The sequence below is a fragment of the Salvelinus namaycush genome, chromosome 25, assembly GCF_016432855.1.
Source record: "Salvelinus namaycush isolate Seneca chromosome 25, SaNama_1.0, whole genome shotgun sequence".
In the NCBI taxonomy this organism is placed as follows: domain Eukaryota; kingdom Metazoa; phylum Chordata; class Actinopteri; order Salmoniformes; family Salmonidae; genus Salvelinus; species Salvelinus namaycush.
The window spans coordinates 4,967,828-4,992,884 of NC_052331.1; the positions used below are offsets into that span (position 1 = coordinate 4,967,828).

Here is a 25,057-nt window from a genome sequence, read left to right on the forward strand (position 1 = left end):
ACAATTCTTCAATTAAAAGCATGTGGGAAACTATTTATGATGGTGTATTGTTATTAATTGAGGCAATATAAACAGCAGGGTAATACTAACATCACTGTCACAGGAAGGGTGGGCTCAAGAACATCACTGTCACAGGAAGGGTGGGCTCAAGAACATCACTGTCTCAGGAAGGGTTGGCTCAAGAACATCACTGTCACAGGAAGGGTGGGCTCAAGAACATCACTGTCTCAGGAAGGGTGGGCTCAAGAACATCACTGTCTCAGGAAGGGTGGGCTCAAGAACATCACTGTCTCAGGAAGGGTGGGCTCAAGAACATCACTGTCACAGGAAGGGTGGGCTCAAGAACATCACTGTCTCAGGAAGGGTGGGCTCAAGAACATTACTGTCTCAGGAAGGGTGGGCTCAAGAACATTACTGTCTCAGGAAGGGTGGGCTCAAGAACATCACAGTCTCAGGAAGGGTGGGCTCAAGAACATCACTGTCTCAGGAAGGGTGGGCTCAAGAACATGACTGTCACAGTAAGGGTGGGCTCAAGAACATCACTGTCACAGGAAGGGTGGGCTCAAGAACATCACTGTCTCAGGAGGGTGGGCTCAAGAACATCACTGTCTCAGGAAGGGTGGGCTCAAGAACATCACTGTCACAGGAAGGGTGGGCTCAAGAACATCACTGTCTCAGGAAGGGTGGGCTCAAGAACATTACTGTCTCAGGAAGGGTGGGCTCAAGAACATTACTGTCTCAGGAAGGGTGGGCTCAAGAACATCACAGTCTCAGGAAGGGTGGGATCAAGAACATCACTGTCTCATGAGGAATGAGCTCAAGAACATCACTGTCACAGGAAGGGTGGGCTCAAGAACATCACTGTCACAGGAAGGGTGGGCTCAAGAACATCACTGTCACAGGAAGGGTGGGCTCAAGAACATCACTGTCACAGGAAGGGTGGGCTCAAGAACATCACTGTCACAGGAAGGGTGGGCTCAAGAACATCACTCTCTCAGGAGGGGGGGGGTTTGTGAATGGAGTGACATTCCCTCAAAGTGATGCCTCCTACGCACTGACGAGGACTTCAAAGAAATTGCATCATCTCGGGCCACGAGAAAACCAGGATCTCCCTGTAGTCAGGTTGTAAAGAGGCTTTCAGAGGAAGTGGATGTGAAAGGGGCTGCGAAAGTGCGGCGAGTGTTAAGTTTGGATGCAAGGAAAGAGCACACATCAGGGCCTCTGCCACCATATGTTCGTTGTGCACGACAGTATCCACATTACGACTCAGAGCTCTTCACCCTCAATCTGGATCAAGCCAACAGCTATGTATTTATTTGTATTTATTTAACCTTTATTTTATCAGGGAGTCATGATGAGACCATGGTCTCTTTTACAATTAGATAAATAACAGAAAAAACACACACAAAAAACAAAATATAAATACAAAATGCAAGAAGAAAAAAAAACACGATTTAAAAAAACAAAAAAACAGCAATAATAGAGCCTCCGCAGTCTGTAGGGCCGTAGGGAGACCAGGCAATGGGAGGAGACGACAGGACTTAGAGAACCGATCCACAACGACCAGAAAGGTAGTGTTCCCCTGAGATGGAGGAAGATCAGTCAAAAAATCTACCGAGAGATGAGACCATGGCCGTTGTGGAACCGGGAGGGGTTGTAACTTCCCTCTCGGTAGGTGCCTAGGAGCCTTACTCTGAGCGCATACCGAGCAGGAGGAGACATAGAGTCTCACGTCCTTAGCCAAGGTGGGCCACCAGTATTTCCCCCTAAGACCCCGCACTGTCCTCTCAATCCCCGGATGACCCGAAGAAGGTAGTGTGTGAGCCCACCGAATCAATCGATCACGGACACCAAGCGGTACGTACCTAAGGCCAGTCGGACACTGGGACGGCACAGGTTCTACCCTCAACGCCCGCTCGATGTCCGCGTCCACCTCCCATACCACCGGGGCCACCAGACAAGAGGCTGGGAGGATGGGAGTCGGATTGATGGGCCGGTCATCCGTGTCATAGAGACGAGACAGCGCGTCGGCCTTAGTGTTGAGGGAACCTGGTCGGTAAGAGATCGTGAATCTAAAGCGAGTAAAGAACATGGCCCACCTAGCCTGACGCGGATTCAATCTCCTCGCCTCTCGGATATACTCCAGATTGCGGTGGTCAGTCCAGATGAGGAAAGGGTATTTAGCCCCCTCAAGCCAGTGTCTCCACACCTTCAGGGCTTTTACCATAGCTAGTAACTCCCGGTCCCCCACATCATAGTTACGCTCCGCCGGACCCAGCTTCTTAGAAAAGAAAGCACAGGGACGGAGCTTCGGTGGCGTGCCCGAGCGCTGTGATAGCACGGCTCCAACACCAGCCTCGGACGCATCCACCTCCACTATGAACGCTAATGAAGGGTCCGGATGCGCCAACACGGGAGCCTCAGTAAACCGTGCCTTCAACTGGTTGAAGGCTCCCTCTGCCTCGGCCGACCACCGTAGACGCACCGGCCCCCCCTTCAGCAGTGAGGTAATGGGCGCCGCCACTTGGCCAAAACCCCGGATAAACCTCCGGTAGTAATTGGCAAACCCTAAAAACCGCTGCACCTCCTTTACCGTGGTCGGAGTCGGCCAATTACGCACGGCGTTAACGTGGTCACTCTCCATCACCACCCCTGAGGTGGAAATGCGATAACCCAGGAAGGAAACGGCTTGTTTGGAGAACACACATTTCTCAGCCTTGACGTATAGGTCATGCTCCAGCAGCCGCCCAAGGACCCTGCGCACCAGGGAGACATGCGCGGCACGTGTGGCAGAATAGATCAAGATGTCATCAATATATACTACCACACCCTGCCCGTGCAAGTCCCTGAGAATCTCATCTACAAAGGATTGGAAGACGGCTGGAGCATTCTTTAACCCATACGGCATGACGAGGTACTCATAGTGGCCTGATGTGGTACTAAACGCTGTTTTCCACTCGTCTCCTCCCCGAATACGCACCAGATTATACGCGCTCCTGAGGTCCAGTTTTGTGAAAAAACGTGCTCCGTGGAATGATTCCACCGCCGTAGCGATGAGAGGTAGCGGATAACTAAATCCCACTGTGATTTAATTTAGACCTCGATAATCAATGCACGGACGCAGTCCTCCCTCCTTTTTTCTCACAAAAAAGAAACTCGAGGAGGAGGGAGGGCCGAAGGGGGACATGGAGGGCCGAATGAAGGGGGAAGGGGGACATGGAGGAAGGGGGACATGGAGGGCCGAATGAACCCTTGTCTCAGAGCTTCCGTGACATATGTCTCCATAGCCAACGTCTTCTCCTGTGACAATGGGTACACGTGACTCCTGGGAAGTGCAGCGTTCTCCTGGAGGTTTATCACGCAATCCCACCGTCGATGAGGTGGTAATTTGGTCGCTTTTTTCTTACTAAAAGCGATAGCCAAATCGGCATATTCTGGGGGAATGCGCACAGTGGAAACCTGGTCTGGACTCTCCACCGACGTGGCACCGATGGAAACTCCCACACACCTACCTGAACACTCCTCTGACCACCCCTGAAGAGCTCCCTGTCTCCAGGAAATGAGGGGATTGTGAATGGCTAGCCAGGGAACCCCCAACACCACTGGAAACCCAGGTGAATCAATAAGGTAGAAACTAATCTGCTCCCTATGATCCCCCTGTGTTACCATGTCCAGCGGAATCGTGGCCTCCCTGATCAGCCCTGACCCTAACGGTCGGCTATCTAAGGAGTGCACAGGGAAAGGTGGGTCTATCTGCACCAGCGGAATACCCAACTTACGGGCGAGTCCGCGATCCATAAAACTCCCAGCTGCGCCTGAGTCTACTAGCGCCTTATGCTGGAGAGAGGGGAAAAACGCAGGGAAAAAAATAACCAAAAACATGTGACCGACAGGAAGCTCTGGGTGAGTCTTGTGCCTACTCACCTGGGGTGGCCGAGAAGTATTCCGCCTGCCATCTCTACTCCCAGAGGCACTCCTCCAGCACCGGTCCGAAGTGTCCTCTTCGGCCACAATAGGTGCAAGAGAAGCCACCTCCTCCGGCCCCCCTAGATGCAGCCCCTCCCAACTCCATCGGAGTTGGAGCGGGAGGGCTGGGAGGTGGAACTGACAGGACCCCCTCTGAACGCCCGCGGGCAGCTAGCAGGTTGTCCAGTCGTATTGACATGTCAATAAGCTCATCGAGGGAGAGTGTAGTGTCCCGACAAGCTAGCTCCCGACGGACGTCCTCCCGAAGGCTACATCGGTAATGGTCCATCAGGGCCCTGTCATTCCACCCCGCACCAGCAGCCAAGGTCCGGAACTCCAACGCGAAGTCTTGCGCACTCCTCGTCTCCTGTCTGAGGTGGAACAGTCGCTCACCCACCGCTCGGCCCTCCTGAGGGTGGTCAAATACGGCCCGAAAGCGGCGGGTGAACTCTGGGTAGTGGTCTCGAACCGAGTCTGGGCCGTTCCAGACCGCGTTAGCCCATTCCAGGGCTCTACCCGTCAGACAGGAGATGAGGAGGCTAACACTCTCCTCTCCTGAGGGAGTCGGATGAACAGTAGCCAAGTAGAGCTCCAACTGGAGCAAAAACCCCTGGCACCCAGCCACCGCTCCGTCGTACTCCCTCGGGAGCGCGAGACGCAACACGCCTGAACCAGACGCTGACGTGGAAGGAGTAGGTTGCGACGTCCGTGAAGGAGCTGGGGTAGACGTCGGGAAACCACTCCTCTCCCATCGCTCCATCCTCTCCATCATCATGTCCATCGCCGACCCAATCCGATGGAGAACGGCGGTGTGATGGAGGACACGCTCCTCCATCGATGGAAGAGGGGTGGTTTCTGCTTCTGCTGACTCCATGGGCTGGTGCGGGCTTCTGTCACAATTCCGATGGTGAAATGAAGGAGTCAGGTGCAGAGAGCAGGGTAATAATGAGCAAGTGGAATTTATTATTTCACCCAGAAATAATCTATGAGGCGGCTACGCCACACAACAACGGGCGCGTCAAAAATACTGTCCAACATAAATTAGGACCGAATCCACTATACAAAACACACCACCACAACAACCAGAATAACAAGCCCGCACAAAAGTCGGCGGGCCAACTGGGTTTAAATAACACCCTACCCTAAACACAAAACAGGTGATACCAATTAGACAAACCTAAATGAAAACAGAAAAGGGGATCGGTGGCAGCTAGTAGACCGGAGACGACGACCGCCGAGCGCCGCCCGAACGGGAAGAGGCACCATCCTCGGCGGGATTCGTAACAGCCAGGAACAAGCGTCAGAGGAACCCTCGCGATGAGAAACTCACCTCTATACCAGACAGCTTCTTCTCCAAACACCTGACCACAGGAGACGTGGTACCACACCACGTGGACCCACTGCAGGGGGTTAGTACACACACAGGCACACACAAAAACACATTGGGGTTGGGCAAGATGGTCAAAATATATGACAATATTTTTCTAATTTTTGGCAGTATGGTGGTATTTTACAGTGTTTAAATGTTCTCAATATTAAAAGTTCTTAATATGTTTTATGAGTAGTGACTGAACCTAGAATGGCAACATATTCCTTCTAAGGGATTTTACAGTTTTTCATGATTGCTAAGACACTTTTAATGAAACTGGGGTCCACTTGATCTCCATCATAACCTAATGAGCACAACAGTATTATATTTTGCAAAACTGTAAGGCACATCTCATTGCTTTCATACACACATTTTAGCAAAACAGTAAATACAACTCTCTACAAAAGACGCAAAACTCAGTTGAGTAAATCATGACAAACAAAATTAAAAGATTTGGTCACAGCTGATACAAATTACACAAATTACACATGAATGTGAACCTCTTCTGCACATGTGCCTGACTTCTTTGCACAATTGTTCAATCATTAATCAGTCCTTATTCATGCATAAAGAGGTCACCTCTGTTGCTGTTTGCAAGAATGGACCAAGTAAAAGGCAGAGGGCAAGGACAAAGAAGAGGTAGAGAGGCCCATAGAGAACAATAGCTCAGCTCTCAGTTAAAATGGAAAAATATAAAATAAGCCTTTTGTTTCTGGATATTCATGCTCTTGAGTGACATTATTTCTGCATTGGTCATCTTTTGTAAAATCATATTAGGAAAAAATAATAAAGCCCATGCTGTGATACAATGTTTACTTGCCTTTTATGGTGCATACTAATTTATAATTACACTATCAACAAATGGCACAGACATTGCTAGGGGTATATGATAGTTGTAGTTAGTATTTATTGGTCCATTGTGCAACGATTGATTGAAATAGCTTTTCATTAGATAACAAGTTGTATGTTTTGATGGAGGTAGTTGATTTGTGTCATGTATTTCATGTTTTGATGGAGGAAGTTGATTTGTGTCATGTATTTCATGTTTTGATGGAGGAAGTTGATTTGTGTCATGTATTTAATGTTTTTATGGAGGATGTTGATTTGTGTCATGTATTTCATGTTTTGATGGAGATAGTTGATTTGTGTCACGTGTTTCATGTTTTGGTGGAGATAGTTGATTTGTGTCACGTGTTTCATGTTTTGGTGGAGGTAGTTGATTTTGTGTCATGTATTTCATGTTTTGATGGAGGATGTTGATTTTGTGTCATGTGTTTCATGTTTTGATGGAGGTAGTTGATTTTGTGTCATGTATTTCATGTTTTGATGGAGGTAGTTGATTTTGTGTCATGTGTTTCATGTTTTGATGGAGGTAGTTGATTTTGTGTCATGTGTTTCATGTTTTGATGGAGGATGTTGATTTTGTGTCATGTATTTCATGTTGCAAATGAAATGTGTCATTTTGACCAACGTGCTTCAGTGTGGGGCTGCGTGTTAATTGTTTTGAAAAAGTGAATTCTGTTTGGACAAATGTGCTCAAGCAATCGAGAAACTATCGTTGGCTTTCTCCAATCTGATGGTATTATACTCAACCAAACTATGACAAAACTGACAGTGAAGTGGTCCAATTTGTAGAACTTTGCATTTATTTACACGGTATCAAAATACCTTGATAGACTGTATTGTAAAAACACAAATACTCTGTCTCTCTCACACAGTTTCATTATGTGCCAGTAGGAGTCAGCTTCTACCACTGAAACATTCTCCATATCCTACCCCATACCAAAAAGTCATGCCTATAGTTTTTTATCTATCAACTTATTTGTTCAGCTTCTTCCCTGTTTCCAGTTGAATCTCCCAGGTGGTCTGGAAAGCCCATACCCCTAGCCTGATGACCCCTGGGACAGGAGAGCTGGACATGAGGAAGATTGGCCAGAAACACGCTGATGGACATGAGATTCAGCCAGGTAACACACCACTTAGACCTACTGACTTAAAAGCTTGTGTCTAGTTTGACTGTTATGCACCAACCTATATGCTATGGTAGGAACTGGTCAGCTGCTATCAAATGCTATCAGATGGTATCAAAAGTTTCCAGTAAGCATGTTATGCCAGTACCACTTTTCCTGGTATGTGTATTTGTTCTGATCGTCTCTCCTCCATCTCTCCCCTCTCAGGTGTCTGACTCAGTGAGTGGACAGACGGTGGTGGATCCTAAAGGTTACCTCACTGACCTCAACTCTATGATCCCCACACACGGAGGAGACATCAGGTGAGTAGCCCCGGAGAATAAGCACACACACATGCGTATCTGTATCTCTGGCTGTATTGTTGACTGTCTTTTTGTGTGTGTTTGTGTGTGTCTGTGTATTGACATGAAGAAGCTGTTAAAGTCATTTAAATGTTGAAAGATAATGATGAAATTATTCCCACTCTGAAACCTTATAACTGTATGAAATTGATTAGAATCATACATTTATTATCTGATGGGTTTGTTTAGGTTTAGTCAGTAAAAGTATAATTAATGAGGTGTGTAGTTTTAGTCAGAATTAGGGTAAAACAATATAACTGGAACAATGTCTATTATAGTATCTTAAAAACAGACTGTCTGAGCAAGATTCGGTGCCGACCTTGGCTGGGGGGCCACTGAGAGTACTTCCCAGGGTCTCCCTATCTTGAGGGAGGACGGGGAGTGATTCTCACGGACTCCCCTAATCTTTGTCGGCTGGGTAGCAGGACAGTGTGTGCGTAGGATACCTACTGTTTGTGTGCAAATGTATGTGCGTATGAATTCTGTTTGTGTGCAAGAGTATGTGCGTGAGAAGCCAGTATAAAATGAACGGTTTTGTACAACTAACCAGCGCTCTCGTAAATAAACATTTTGAGTATCGTAGCTGGGGCCTCCGTCTGATTCATTTCAACCAGTTTCTTACAAATCCTGGGTTTCAGGCTGAGTAGTTCATTGAACTGGGTTTATGAACATTGAGAACATAATTCTCGTAACAGAACCCCCCCCCCCCCCCCCCACCTGGATCACCTTGGCCAGGCTAGAGGAGGTGACTGGTAAACTACAGACGAACCAGGAACCTCATCATGAAGGGGGCGCCGTGTCCCAAGGTAACATGCACACACACACAATGTATAGTAGCTTTTTGAAATACACTTCTGTCTTCCCATGGTGTGTATCTGTATATTTTGGTGTATGAGGTTAAATGAGGCCTTCAGTTTCCCCACCAGTCAGTGTCAGTGCTGGTCTGGTTAGATCTACAGACATTAGGGGTGGGATGGCCTGACTGCCCTGCATTAGATTATCGGTCTAGGCCTCTCTGGCTGTCTGGAATCTGCACAGTACTACAGACTTATGATATACTGTACCTCAAACTGCTTTACCTCGTTGGCGTTGACAATAATTGATGTGACTGCTAGGCTACAGCCAGGTGACTCAGCAGCATTGTCAAGCGTGAACCTCTAAGTAAGCATTTAATTGTAATGTATACCATGTGTATCATGTGCATATGACAAAGAAACCTGACTTGACTCAACCAAGGCAGTGGTGGTCCAGGCTGTGTGTGTGAGATTAATGTGTGTGTTTTGTCCCCGGAGTGAGGATTTGTGGCTGGAGTCTGCCAGGCTGGAGCTAGGGGACACAGCCAAGGCCGTGGTGGCCTAGGCGTTGTGTCACCTCCCCCACGTCTGTACGCATCTACATCAGAGCTGCTGTGCTGGAGACCGATGTCAGGGCCAAGAAACATGTCCTCGGGAAGGGCGAGTGACTCTCTGTGCCCTGTCAAAGCTACAATGATGCAAACCAGTTTCTCACACCTGTCCAGAGAGATCACTCCAGATTCAAGTCAAATTTTAGCATTGAAAACCATCCACTAGAGACAACAATAAAAAAACATCTCAAAATGAGTGCCCAGATTGAACCAATGGTCTGTGGAGCAGGAGCCTGCTTCTTAGACCACTGAGTTATCAAGGCGAGTCTTAATAAATAGCTCAACTTAAACCATGAAGCTGTGTTTCTGTTTGAACCCCATCGAAAGACCTTAATCATTAAAGACAGGATTTAAGTCGCCTGGAACTTCGGCAGCTAGTAAGTCTTTTTCAAACCTCCAGCTTTGGGCGGGATGTGTCAATGTGTAGTTCACACATGCATAATATATGAGCAGAATTTCTGTCTTACCTCAATTAGCCACGAAATCCCTAGTTTGAAAGTGACTGTTTTCTGGAAGCTGCGTGCTGCTATTTTCCCTACATTTTTCTCCATGTGCAATTAAGAGTTTCAGCCAATGAGCTTCAGCCCCTCGCCATTTGAGTGACCGCTAGCTAGATGAACACACAGCAGAGCAAGAGAACAATGACGTGATGCACATGCCATTTTCAGGGACCAACATGCCATTTTCAGGGACCACTTTTGACTCGTGAGCACTACTTTCAGAACTACTGGCTAAAAAGTATACAAAAGTACCAGAGAATCTCTTAACCCTGAACTTAACCCATTCTGAATGAATACCTTTACGACCGTAAACTTCTGGAGCTCATGAGGGATGTGTGCCTAAATACAGGACGTCGCCACTAGGGTCAACAGTGAGCACTATTACCATCAAGTACTGTATTTTGGGGTTTTGCTTGGGCGTTGTGGATGGGGATGGCTGATGGGCGTAAGCCATGAGCTCCGGCTCCGAGGAATTGTGCGTTCAATCCCAGTAATAGGCACTTGATTTTGTAACTTCGAAATATGACGTTTGGAGAAAGGTGGAAAAGCGTCTAATTCTGCAGTGAGACTGACAGCTTATTGTCCGCTGTCGAGCTTGGACTATCGATAGAAGGAAAGGAAGACTGAGAGAAGAGGGAAATGAATAGTTCAACAAGCCATCGCTCCAGTTCAATTAGTTTCACAACTCCATTGTGTCCTCCTCCCAGAGCGCTAAGAACCTTGGCGTGATCCTGGACAACACCCTGTCGTTCTCAACTAACATCAAGGCGGTGGCCCGTTCCTGTAGGTTCATGCTCTACAACATTCGCAGAGTACGACCCTGCCTCACACAGGAAGCGGCGCAGGTCCTAATCCAGGCACTTGTCATCTCCCGTCTGGATTACTGCAACTCGCTGTTGGCTGGGCTCCCTGCCTGTGCCATTAAACCCCTACAACTCATCCAGAACGCCGCAGCCCGTCTGGTGTTCAACCTTCCCAAGTTCTCTCACGTCACCCCGCTCCTCCGCTCTCTCCACTGGCTTCCAGTTGAAGCTCGCATCCGCTACAAGACCATGGTGCTTGCCTACGGAGCTGTGAGGGGAACGGCACCTCCGTACCTTCAGGCTCTGATCAGGCCCTACACCCAAACAAGGGCACTGCGTTCATCCACCTCTGGCCTGCTTGCCTCCCTACCTCTGAGGAAGTACAGTTCCCGCTCAGCCCAGTCAAAACTGTTCGCTGCTCTGGCACCCCAATGGTGGAACAAACTCCCTCACGACGCCAGGTCAGCGGAGTCAATCACCACCTTCCGGAGACACCTGAAACCCCACCTCTTTAAGGAATACCTAGGATAGGATAAAGTAATCCTTCTAACCCCCCCCCCCTTAAAAGATTTAGATGCACTATTGTAAAGTGGTTGTTCCACTGGATATCATAAGGTGAATGCACCAATTTGTAAGTCGCTCTGGATAAGAGCGTCTGCTAAATGACTTAAATGTAAATGTAAATGTTATCCCAAATGACACTTGTAGTGTATGACGCACCCCCTATTTACACCCCGTCATGGTGTCAGTGCCATGCAAGCCCTGATCCATTACACACACAATCAGTGCCGTTCCCAGCAGCATTCCTCTGTGACAGAGACGGATGTTGTGCATACTATGAAAGTGTTAGCAGCCTACATGTCTGGGCTGCCCTCTGTCTGTCTGACTGTGTTTCACCAAAGAAAGAAAAAAGACTTCTGTATTTCTCCATCACAGTGTGCCTCTCCAGACTATTAGGCAATGTGTTGATATTATCACGGCAATTGCCATGATTACATTACGAAATAAAGTGTTTTTGCAGTGATGTGTGTCAAGGGAAGTACAGGGAGTAGGCACTGCAGAGCTGAAATGAACACTGACTTGATCCAGCTTAAAAGAGAGAAGGTCATATCATAAATCATAAATCAGATATTATTGAAGAGATCCGTCTTTAAATGGTAGAGGAGCCCTGGTCGTGTTTTGTAAGAAGACCGGGGACATGGTGTATCCATATAGATCACTCTGTAGTTTTATTTTATAGGCCTCTTCACTCAAGTGGCTCTTGCATGCCACTGGCCTGCCTGTTTGGCACAGGATACACACGGTACACAGTACGTGTGTGTGTAACAGCTCTGGAGGATGTATCTAAGTCTGTGCATCTGTGGAAGACTGCTGTGGAGCTGCGGCTGGCGCGGTTGGAATGCATGAGAACGCTAGACGTGTCGTGAACAAGGCCCAGGATAAACATCCCTATGGACTGTCACATATGGATCACTGCCGCCAAGTTGGAGGAGGCCAAATGGAACACTCAAATGGCGGAGAAGATCATCGACAGAGCCATCACATCACTCAGGGCCAACGGGGTCGAGATCAACAGAGAACAGTGGATACAGGTACGAGAGGGAGGGAGTGTGTGTATAGTGGTGAGAATCTAGAGCAGGAAACACAGGTGTGCTCCAGAGTTCTGTGTGACCCACTTCCATCTCTTGGTATTTTCCTGTGACCCACTGAATAAACCAAACAGTCTTGAGCAGCCATAATCCAAAAGCTTTCTGCTGCAACCCGGCATTTTCAAAACCTCGAATTCAGTCTAATTCTCTTCACCTTTTACCCAAATGTGTTCTGTGTTGTGTTCTGTGTTGCCCTTGACTCCACTCTGTAAAAGGATACTACGGCCACTCCCTCTCTTCAGAGGTGCTGGCATGCCAGAGTAATATGGCACAACTGTTTCCTCTATCTTATTTCATCCCTGCAGCACATGAAAAGCAGCAACGGACTGCACTTAAACACCGCACAGTGTTTGTGTGCAGGTCAGTGACTGATGTCTTACTGATCTCTGTGCACTTCAGTGCAAATCGCCCTGTTTCGCAACTAGGCCTTTGACCGCAATTATCTCTCTAATTCCTTTCCTTTTTTAAAAATGTATTATTCTTTTCCCTCTGGCTTTTCATGGCTCGGAAGTAAAGTGGACGTACAGTGGCCATCTACTGTTCTCTGGCACAGGGATGGGAGTTACAGTTTATTGGAGTGCACAGGGGGAAATATGAAGCACAGGGAGTTGGCACTGGAGAGCAAGATCAAACACTGGCTTGATCCATCTCAAAAGAGAAAAGGTCATGACATAATTTTCCCCACAGCACAGCTTATTTAAACGTCTACCCGCCCATAAATGTAAGATTATTTATTGCTTGTGTTTTGTAAGAGGATGGTGACATGATGTTTCCATTTTATCCATTCTGTTGTTTTATAGGCCTCTTCACTCAAGTGGCTCCACCATTCCACTGGCCTGCCTGACTGTCCGAGGCACAGGTCACAAGTTCTCTCTCTCCTTCACTAGGCTCAACAGTGAGCACTATTACCATCAAGTAATGTATTCTTGGGTTTTGCTCGGGGGTGGCTGATGGGCGCAGGCTCCGAGGGTTTGTGTTTTCAATCCCAGTAATAGGCACTTGTTTTTTGTAACTTCGAAATATGTCGTTTGGAGCAACTTCGAAATTAGACGTCTGGAGAAAGGTGGAAAAACGTCTAATTCTGCAGTGAGACTGAGATCTCATTGTCTGCTTTTGAGCTTGGACTATCGATAGAAGGAAAGGAGGACTGAGAGAAGAGGGAAATAAATCGTCCTTCTGCTCCTTCTCTCTATGTTCCTCTCAACTCCCCCTCCTTCCTGACCTTCCTTTCAATGCCCCCATCCGTTTAAAATGTTTCTCCCTCCCCTCCCTCATGTCTTTTCATTTTCCCCTCCCCTCCTCACCCCACTCTGTACCTCCTTTAACACTCTCTCCCTCTTTCTGCCCCCTCCCTCCTCGTCTCCAGTATGTGGAAGAGTGTGACAAGGCAGGCAGCATTGCAATGTGCCAGGCGGTGATCCGGGCGATAATTGGTATCGGCATCGAGGAGGAGAGCTGTAAACACACCTGGATGGAGGACGCAGAGAGTGTAAGATTGATGACCTGTAACCTCTCACTTCCCCAGGCCCAAATATACCAAATGCCCAATACTCAGATGACATTAGGAACATATGGTATATCCACAGTTTGATACATTATCTGTAATTCGTTTTTATTTCAGTGTCTCCCACGGCGTGTTGGTGTGTGTAGTAGTGGAGTGTGTAACGTGACTGTTGTTGTGTTTCAGTGTGTGTCCCATGGGTACTGGAGTGTGCCCGTGCCATCTATGCCCACGCCCTGCAGATGTTCCTCAGAAAAAATGAGTGTGTGGCTCTGGTCATCTTACTTCGAAAAGAACCACGGCACCAGGTGGGTGTGTGTGTGTGTTGAAAGCAGACTAAGTTGAATCAAATGACTTTGCCTATTGATTACTACATGCATTGTAAACTAGAATATTTCAGAGTGGATATCTTCACTGTGGCAATTTTTCATTGGCAGGTGACTCAATACAAGCCAATTCATTTGATTGCTCGCTTATCTAGGAGTCCGCCTTGTCTTAATGTATAATAGTGATTATATGCACCCTCTTAATGATCCCATTTGGTTAGTTGTGATCAATCACTTTTTCAAAGCCTCTCTTTCCTCTCATACTCTCTCAATTACTTATTAAATCTCTCACTCTTCCCCTTTCTGCACTCCTCCCTCTATCTTTCCCCACATCTCCCTCTAACTCCCGCTTCTCCCTGTCATGTCACCTCCTTTCTATCTCTCCATACCTCACCCTCTTACTTCTCCTCCCTCCTTGTTACCCCCCCCCATCCCAGGGAGTCTCTGGAGGCGCTGCTGCAGAGGGTGGTGGCTCACTGTCCCAAAGCTGACGTCCTGTGGCTAATGGGGGCCAAGTCCAAGTGGCTGGCTGAGAACATGCCTGCTGCTTGCAGCATTCTGGCTCGGGCCTTCCAGGTGAGAGAGGAACAATGAGCTCGCTAGCTTGAGTAAACATGCTTATTCCAATGTTATCTTTCTGTCTTGACAATAGGGTACACAGCAAAGTGCAAACCAAGATTTGGTACAAGAAAAATACCTTTCTCCCTTTGTGTCCAGGCTAACCCTAACAGTGAGGAGATATGGTTGGGTGTGTGAAGCTGGAGTCTGAGCGCGTCGGCTACTGGCCAAGGCTGTAGCAGTGTTCCTACTTCCAGGGTGAGTGTGGGTGGATGTGGGTGGGTGTGTGAAGCTGGAGTCTGAGCCCGTCGGCTACTGGCCAAGTCTGTAGCAGTGCTCCTACTTCCAGGGTGAGTGTGGGTGGATGTGGGTGGGTGTGTGAAGCTGGAGTCTGAGCGCGTCGGCTACTGGCCAAGTCTGTAGCAGTGCTCCTACTTCCAGGGTGAGTGTGGGTGGATGTGGGTGGGTGTGTGAAGCTGGAGTCTGAGCGCGTCGGCTACTGGCCAAGTCTGTAGCAGTGCTCCTACTTCCAGGGTGAGTGTGGGTGGATGTGGGTGGGTGTATGAAGGAGGATATATAAGACGGTGTGTGTGCATATTCACATGTGTGAGAGATGACAGGGATTTGAGTTGAGTGGTGGGGGGGGGGTGGGGGGGGGGGGCAATATCCTGCTGCTCCACTGTATGTAGCTATAACCTTTAACTGTTAGCCTTAGCCAAGATTCCCACTATTGACGCAGCAAGGTTAATCAGAGCGAGTCCTATAGTCATCCATCTTAGTTTGCACAACATCAGTGGGGGGGGGGGGGGGGGTTAAAGAAGAGATTGAGAGCCCCAAGGGGATATTTTGGCTTGTCAGAATGGCCCCCTGGGAGATATACATAATATACAGTAGGTCTATATCCGCGTACACAGTTTCCTCAGTCATTTACTATAAAAGGTCCATTTCAATCTGGAAGCTGGTGGCTGTGTTAGGTGTGTAGGGGTTGCCTCTTAGTCAGGCAGAACCGCAGGAATTGGTAAGGGCGAGATGGAGATGGACCTGACCTCAGATAGACTCTTGTTTTGGGAGGAAGTATTATTTAAAGTTAATGGGGCGTTATACAGTAGCAGTCTTCTCCATACATCCATGCCCAGGCTTGCTAGATTCACAACTAGATGGGAAACCACCATAGTGCTGTCTGTTACCAGGAAATCGATCAATGCCCTTGTTTGGCAAGAAAAAACGAGATTCACTGCTGTAGTCAGCAGAAACTGTCAAGGACTGAGGCTATGCCTGAGGATGTTAGCACTTGCAACTTTGAAACATGACATTTATTACTTTTTAAGAATGGTTGTCTTTACACTGCCTACTTTTGTTTGTTGTTATTTCTTTGCATGCATTTAGGGGAACATCAAAGCATATACCGAGGCTCTGAAACACTAAGGAGGAGCAGTCTGAGCACAACGAGAAGGCCAGAGAGGCCTACAACCAGGGGGAGAGGAGGGGGAGAGGCCAGAGAGGCCTACAACCAGGGGGAGAGGAGGGGGAGAGAAGGCCAGAGAGGCCTACAACCAGGTGGAGAGAAGGCTAGGGAGGCCTACAACCAAGGGGAGAGAAGGCTAGGGAGGCCTACAACCAGGGAGAGAGGAGGGAGAGAGAAGGCTAGGGAGGCCTACAACCAGGGAGAGAGGAGGGAGAGAGAAGGCTAGGGAGGCCTACAACCAGGGGGAGAGGAGGGGAGAGAAGGCTAGGGAGGCCTACAACCAGGGGGAGAGGAGGGAGAGAGAAGGCTAGGGAGGCCTACAACCAAGGGGAGAGAAGGCTAGGGAGGCCTACAACCAGGGAGAGAGGAGGGAGAGAGAAGGCTAGGGAGGCCTACAACCAGGGAGAGAGGAGGGAGAGAGAAGGCTAGGGAGGCCTACAACCAGGGGGAGAGGAGGGGAGAGAAGGCTAGGGAGGTCTACAACCAGGGGGAGAGGAGGTGGAGAGAAGGCCAGGGAGGCCTACAACCAGGGGGAGAGGAGGGGGAGAGAAGGCTAGGGAGGCCTACAACCAGGGGGAGAGGAGTGGGGTGAAAGGGGGAGAGAAGGCCAGGGAGGCCAACTACCAGGGAGGGTTGATGGCAGTGGAGGATCCTCAGAGGAAGGGGAGGACAATTACATTTTTTTTGTGGAACATCAATAAAGTTATCATTTTTAGATAAAATTATACTAAATATATTCATGTCAATAAATACTTGATTAAAACACACTGTTATGCAATGAAGGTCTATGGCAGGCTCAACAGCTCTCTCTGGGGTAACACCATGTTGTAACTGGAGGACAGCAAGCTTCCGTCCACCTCTGGGTACATTGACTTCAATACAAAACCTAGGAGGCTCATGGCTCTCACCCCCTTCCATAGACTTACACAGTAATTATGACAACTTCCGGAGGACGTCCTTCAACCTATCAGAGCTCTTGCAGCATGAACTGACATGTTGTCCACCCAATCAAAGGATCAGAGAATGAATCTAGTACTGAAAGCATAAGCTACAGCTAGCTAGCACTACAGTTCGTAAAATGCGGTGAGAGAAAGACAATAGTTGAACAGTTTTGAACAAATTAATTTCTTCAAAAATTAAGGAGAACCAAGAGAGAGATGGCTATATTTCTTCTTTTTTTCACTTTCACTTTCACTTACTTAGCTAGTAAATGCAGCTAGCTAGTTCAGCCTACTCAAACACACAGCTCAAACAGAGATGGAGGCTATGTCACCTTACTGGCTATGTGTCACGACTTCCGTTCCTCTCCTTGTTCGGGCGGCGTTCGGCGGTCGACGTCACCGGTCTTTTAGCCATCGCCGATCCACCTTTCATTTTCCATTTGTTTTGTCTTGTTTTCCCACACACCTGGTTTACATTTGCCTCATTACTTGTCGTGTATTTCACCCTCTGCTCCCCCATGTCTGTGTGTGAAATTGTTTGTTGTAAGTGCTTGTGCACATTTTGACTGGTGCACGACGGGTTTTGTACCCATATTTTGTATTTATGGATGCCGTTGGTTTTGATAATTAATGTTTTGCCGTTTTCCCTGACCCAGACTGGACCCTCCCCTTTAGAGTCAGGTTGTTGCGGCCGTAGTCCGCACCTTTGAGGGGGGGGGGGGGTACTGTCACGCCCTAACCTTAGTATTCTTTGTTTTCTTTATTATTTTGGTTAGGTCAGGGTGTGACCTAACTGCCTCCCAATCAGAGGCAGTTGGTTATCGTTGTCTCTGATTGGTATTTAGGTTGCCATTTTCCAGTTTGGTTTGTGGGTTATTGTCTTTGTGATGCTTCATGTCTGCACTCATTGTTTATGGTGGTCACGTTCGTGTTGTTGTTTTGTATTTTCGTTTGTTCAGTATATTTCTTTATTAAAAGAAGTATGTATTCAAATCACGCTGCGCCTTGGTCTCCTCTCTACGACGTACGTGACACAGACTTTTGAGCTTCTACTATGTTTTTCTATGAGAAACATTAATAACTACACATGATATAATATTGTCTACTAGAGAAAAAGCCAATTCAATATTTCTTGTGAGTATGCCCTTCATTGTTTTTTTTTACAGAAAATATGAACCTGTCCTTTGGTAGTGGTGTCATTTCCACCTCTGAGGACAAATTCCTCAGTAATATATTTTTTTCTAGGAAATGTTAACTTAGTTACCATGGAAACATATTGTGACACTGAAGCACGTGGCTGCAGTTGTGATGTCCATAAATTGAAGAAATGTCGAGGTAAATATTGCTTGTGTAGTGAATATTTTTTATTGTTAGTCATTTCCAAACAGTGTATATATTTTATGTATTTAAGTGTAAACTATATGCCAGCTGTAATACTAGCCAAAGCATGCTAAGCAGTCTGTCATTTTTCTCCAAAAACTGTATAAGCGTAATTTCCTGCTTCTAAAGTCTGAAAAACCAGGAAAATCAGGGCGAGATACTGGACGAAAAAAGAGAAGGGAGAAGTGAAATCTATCTCCGAGCTTACAAAGCGAGAACAAAGAAACAAGAGAAGGGAATGGAAGTGTAGCCAACGGAATAGAAGACAGACTTTAAAGAGAACAGTTGCAATGGAGACCTACATATCAGGCAACACATCACCTCAGTCACCAGATGACTTGCAGCCAGATCATGAGGCCAACATACCTGCCCCTAACTTACCTGCCCCTGATGCACACCCTGATACCCCTTCCTCATCGTCTGCAACAGGAATGAGAAATCGAATACTTGCTGGAAGGAAAAAGGTTGGAAGCGGTCACTCAAAACATACAGAGATCTTTGCATGAAAAATGTCAAACTTGATAATGCTTTGCGGAAAGCTGAGAAATACAAAAAAAAAAGGTATGATCGACTGATTAAGAAAATGGAGAGACGAGATTCCTCAAAGACAAAACAGCAAATGAAGGGAACTCCGAAGAACTTGAGAAGGATTTTATTGTTTCAAAATGCCATCATTGTAGAGTTAAAGCAAAAGTATAAAAAAAAATGTGCAGTGCCAAGGACAAACAAGTGGCTTCAAAAATGCTCAGAGGCAACATCCTGAATAAGTATGGCCTGGTCAAAGGGGCAAACAAAGAATTTGGATGTTCAGCAATACCAATGAGGTCAAATGAAAACAGGCCAACAAGTATTCAATACTCCAGGTAAAAGCAGTTTAACCGAATTAGCACTGCCACAGAAGAGAAAATCACTAGATTCTATGAACGTGATGACAACAGTAGAGCAACAACATGGAAAAAGGACACCCTAATGAGAAACAAGAAGAAAAAGCAGAAACTGTTCTTGAATGGCAAATTCAGAAACTTTATCAGAAGTTAGAGGGAATATTCTCAGATGAAAATGTCCTTCTATGAATTCTGTAAAATACATCCTTTTTGGGTTGTCATTCCAACAGTCCAGGATAGGGACACATGCCTCTGCAAAACTCACGCCAACCTCCATTTCATGGCGGACAAACTGCAGTATCACAAAGTGATCAGCGGCAACAACATTGAGAACCTTACTGAGTCTTTGTGCTGTGAGAACCTGGAGAAAGAGTGCATGTACACAGAGTGCTCCCTTTGCCAAGCAAAAGAGCTTCAAACATCTGTCTTTGATGCTGGTGGTTTGAGTGGAAAAACAAAGCTGAAGAGAGGGAGAATACAAACAAAGAGGTAAACATGGAAGAAGTTCACTGTACAGAGAGAGAGAGAGAGAGAGAGAGAGAGAGAGAGAGAGAGAGAGAGAGAGAGAGAGAGAGAGAGAGAGAGAGAGAGAGAGAGAGAGAGAGAGAGAGAGAGAGAGAGACTTCAACCTTTTGATATCTGACTAAACTAAACAGAGCAGAGTTAGAGTAAACACAAAGGAATTCTGTTGAAGTTATTGTTCATTATATTCCCTTTATTTAGAGAGAGAGAGAGCGAATTAGAGAGAGCATACTTAAATTCACACAGGACACCGGATAAGACAGGAGAAATACTCCTTAGACTGCTGTGTCACTTGGGAGCGCTTAAGTAGTACTTTCAAGTATTTCTATTGAAGTACTTTACACTACTGTGCAGTTGTGAGACCGGTTGGATGTACTGCCAAATTCTCTAAAATAACGTTGGAGGCGGCTTATGGTAGAGAAATGAACATTCAATTCTCTGGCAACAGCTATGTTGGACATTCCCGCAGTCAGCATTTCAATTGCATGCTCCCTCAAAACTTGAGACATCTGTGGCAAAACTGCACATTTTAGAGTGGCCTCTTATTGTCCCCACCTTGTTTAAACAGCTTCTTGATACAGTATGCCACACCTGTCAGGTGGATGGGTTATCTTGGCAAATGATAAATGCTCACTAACGGGAATGCAAACAATTGTGAGAAATAAGCTTTTTTGTTTGTATGGAAAATTTCTGGGATCTTTTATTTCAGCGTATGAAAAATGGGTCTAACACTTTACATGTTGTGTTTATATTTTTGTTAAGTATAAATTATTTATTAAATCATTATTTATTAAAGTTCTTGTCTCGTCTCTTGTCTTCATTTTGCCTCTGATAGCTAGCTACATACCGATGATTTGTTTAGCATAGCAATGTTTCAAATACTATAGAATGAACAGAACCAGGTGAAAAACAACACAATAGAACTAACGACTAGCCTGTTTGGCTTGCAACTTCAGAACCTGAGAACTGTCAACTGGCTTTTGCCCGGACTATATCGTCTGCTGGAAGGATGAAACAAAACTACTTTACTCATTCAAATAAATGTTATAATGAAAATATGTCATTTTCTGTGTTGTCATAATTGTCCTTCAATTCGCACGAGGCTAAATACAGTGTATCTCACCGAAGAAAGCATCCAAGCCAGCGAAACAGCGCCCATCTGTCTCTGTATGTGCAGGCCATCTATCTGATGTGGTCTGGTCATAAAGAGTATGACATTGTTGTCGCCTGGAGCATTGAATGCATTGGAGCCAGCAAGCATTTGGCCTCCCTTGATTAAAAAAAAGTATAAAATAATAGCCAATCAGCGTTGCGCTAAACTGAGTGAGCTCAATTGTGCATGGTCCTGGTGAACCCCAAAAAAGTGTAAAGGGAAGCCAGTTTGGATTTGGCTTCACTCCTATCACAGAGAAATACATCATTGACAGAAACAACTTGAATTGTTGCATGTCGTTGTGTATTTAGTCCCGTGTAGTCCCGTGTAGCTCAGTTGGTAGAGCATGGCGCTTGCAACGCCAGGGTTGTGGGTTCGATTCCCACGGGGGGCCAGTACAAAAAAGTATGAATGTATGTACTTGTAAGTCGCTCTGGATAAGAGCGTCTGCTAAATGACTTAAATGTAAATGTATTTGTCCTCTGGTGGCTAAAATTGGCCCTTTCCGAAATTAGCCATGGACGAAAATATATATAATATATTTGAGATTCTTCAAAGTAGCCACCCTTTGCCTTGATGACAGCAGTGGACACTCTTGGCATTCTCTTAACCAAATTAAACTGTAATGCTTTTCCAACAGTCTTGCAGGAGTTCACACATATCCTGAGCACTTGTTGGCTGCTTTTCCTTCACTCTGCCGCCAAACTCAACCCAAACCATTTCAGTTGGGTTGAGGTCAGGTGATTGTGGAGGCCAAGTAATCTGATGCAGCACTCCATCACTCTCCTTCTTGGTCAAATAGCCCTAACACAGACTGGAGGTGTGTGTTGGGTCATTGTCCTGTTGAAAAACAAATGATAGTCCCACTAAGGGCAAACCAGATGGGATGAATGCTGTGGTACCCATGCTGGTTAAGTGTGCCTTGAATTCTAAACAAATAATTGACAGTGTCACCAGCAAAGCACCCCCATACCATCACACCTCCTCCTCCATGCTTCATTATGGGAACCACACATGCAGAGATCATCTGTTCACCTACTCTGCGTCTCACAAAGACACAGCGGTTGGAACCAAAGGACAGATTTCCACCGATCTAATGTCCATTGCTCATGTTTCTTGGCCCAAGCAAGTCTCTTCTTCTTATTGGTGTCCTTTAGTAGTGGTTTCTTTGCAGCAATTCGACTATGAAGGCCTGATTCACACAGTCTCCTCTGAACAGTTGATGTTGAGGCATGTCTGTTACTTGAACTCTGTGAAGCATTTATTTGGGCTGCAATTTCTGAGGCTGGTAACTCTAATGAACTTATCCTCTGCAGCAGAGGTAACTCTGGATCATCCTTTCCTCTGTTGTTCCTCATGAGAGCCAGTTTCATCATAGGGCGTGATGGTTTTTGCGAATGCACTTGAAGAAAGTTTCAAAGTTCTTGAAATTTTCCGTATTGACTGATCTTTATGTCTTAAAGTAATGATGGACTGTTGTTTCTTTTTGCCTATTTGAGCTGTTCTTGCCATAATATGGACTTGGTCTTTTACCAAATAGGGCTATCTTCTGTATACCACCCTTACCTTGTCACAACACAACTGATTGGCTCAAATGCATTTAGAAGGAAATAAATTCCACAAATTAACTTTTAAAAAGGCACACCTGATAATCGAAATGCACTCCAGGAGAGAGAATGCCAAGAGTGTGCAAAGCTGTCAAGGCAAAGGGTGGCCACTTTGAAGAATCTCAAATCTAAAATATATTTTGATTTAACACTTTTTCGGTTACTACATGTGTTATTTCATAGTTTTGATGTCTTCACTATTATTCTACAATGTAGACAATTGTAATAATAAAGAAAAAGCCTGGATTGAGTAGGTGTGCTCAAACTTTTGACTGGTACTGTATATCACAGTCGAAAGGCATATGAACTAACAGGTTATAGAGCAAACAACGCAATTATTATAACACATATCTTGTAATATGACTTTTTTTTATTCTAGCTCGGCTTCCCAAGTGATTTTACCCACGCACCTCTACTGGCCTAATTAAGGAATGTTTCCACGGTCCTTTGCTTCGTCTCGGGCCTAAGAACAGCCCCCTCCCGGATACTCAAGCCGTATTGCTTAAATACGGACAATATTTACAGAGCTCTAGGGCTGGTAATTGCCAGGGACCTCACGATGCGATATTATCACGATACTTAGGTGCCGATGTGACGTATTGGGATTTTCATGATTCTACATGTATTGTGATTGGATGTTGGAAACATATTGCTCTACCATATGTCTGCCGCAGAGAGACAATAGAGAGTCCTTAGAAAATGATTTTGGATCTGTCATGGAAATAAGTGTTGGCTCAAATTGGCTCCCTATTTTTTTTTAAAGATGGAGAACAAGCTATGCAGGTACATCCAACCAGCGCAAAATTGTTACTGCGAAATTGTCAACATTATACGATATATTGTAAAAAATGATCCCGCTATGTAACTGTATCGATTTGTTTTGTTTTTTCATCACTAAGCTTTAGGCGACCTCACGGCACCATGGCAACCACAGACATACTCATTCAAGCAGACTATGTGTGCGTTGTCAGGTTGGAGTCTGTGAGACTGGAGTTCAGGGCATGGCTGAAGAACATCGCCAACACACTGATGGCTCAAGCCCTACAGGAGTGCAGAGTGTGTGTTATGGAGAGTCTGCTCGATCAATCAGTATTAATGCAAGTGACCTTGGTCACTGTTTGAGAATTTGAAATGTATTTTTTTAACATGTAAGTCTTTGTAAGCAGAAAACCCAAAATAATAATTATGGATAGCAAAGTTATGTAAATAAAGGGAATATAATGAACAATAACTTCAACAGAATTCCTTTGTGTTTACTCTAACTCTGCTCTGTTTAGTTTAGTCAGATATCAAAAGGTTGAAGTTGTTTGTATGTTATTCATATTGTATTTACATCTCTCTCTCTCTCTCTCTCTCTCTCTCTCTCTCTCTCTCTCTCTCTCTCTCTCTCTCTCTCTCTCTCTCTCTCTCTCTCTCTCTCTCTCTCTCTCTCTCTCTCTCTCTCTCTCTCTCTCTCTCTCTCTCTCTCTCTCTCTCTCTCTCTCTCTCTCTCTCTCTCTCTCTCTCTCTCTCTCTCTCTCTCTCTCTCTCTCTCTCTCTCTCTCTCTCTCTCTCTCTCTCTCTCTCTCTCTCTCTCTCTCTCTCTCTCTCTCTCTCTCTCTCTCTCTCTCTCTCGTAGGTGTATTGTGGGCTGAGGCAGTGTTTTTTGAGGCCCTGCCACAGAGGAAGACAAAGAGTGTTGATGTTCTGAAGAAGTGTGAACACATCCTGCTCGACGTTGCCAAGAACAACACACATTATTTTTCTCTCTCAAAATCTCCCCTTCTCTTGGCTCTACTTTTCACTGTTATACTTAGTACAAAAGGGGAAGGGTGTCATATCTCAGAAGGACAAACTCTCCCTCTCTCTGCTTTCATTCCTTCAGTAGGTCAAACTCTCTCTCTCTGCTTTCATTCCTTCAGTAGCTCAAACTCTCCCTCTCTCTGCTTTCATTCCTTCAGTAGCTCAAACTCTCCCTCTCTCTGCTTTCATTCCTTCAGTAGGACAAACTCTCCCTCTCTCTGCTTTCATTCCTTCAGTAGGTCAAACTCTCCCTCTCTCTGCTTTCATTCCTTCAGTAGGTCAAACTCTCCCTCTCTCTGCTTTCATTCCTTCCGTAGGTCAAACTCTCTCTCTCTGCTTTCATTCCTTCAGTAGCTCAAACTCTCCCTCTCTCTGCTTTCATTCCTTCAGTAGGTCAAACTCTCCCTCTCTCTGTTTACATTCCTTCAGTAGGACAAACTCTCCCTCTCTCTGCTTTCATTCCTTCAGTAGGACAAACTCTCCCTCTCTCTGCTTTCATTCCTTCAGTAGGACAAACTCTCCCTCTCTCTGCTTTCATTCCTTCAGTAGGACAAACTCTCCCTCTCTCTGCTTTCATTCCTTCAGTAGGACAAACTCTCCCTCTCTCTGCTTTCATTCCTTCAGAAGATCAAACTCTCCCTCGCTCTGCTTTCATTCCTTCAGTAGGACAATATCTCCCTCTCTCTGCTTTCATTCCTTCAGTAGATCAAACTCTCCCTCTCTCTGCTTTCATTCCTTCAGTAGGTCAAACTCCACCCCCCTCTCTGCTCTTATCTTCCAGTAGTACAAACTCCTCCTTGCTTTATCCTTACCAGGGTTGGGATCAATTCCATTTAAAACTTCTTATGGCTGCGATCCCATTGCCGGGATCGATATGACAACAGCCAGTAAAAGTGCAGGGCGCCAAATTCAAACAACAGAAATCTCAGAATTAA

At 46.0% G+C, this 25,057-nt stretch overlaps 1 pseudogene; it reads left to right on the forward strand.

The window, feature by feature from the left end:
* Positions 1-25,057, forward strand: part of LOC120020555 — a 40,069-nt pseudogene that overhangs the window by 12,984 nt on the left and 2,028 nt on the right.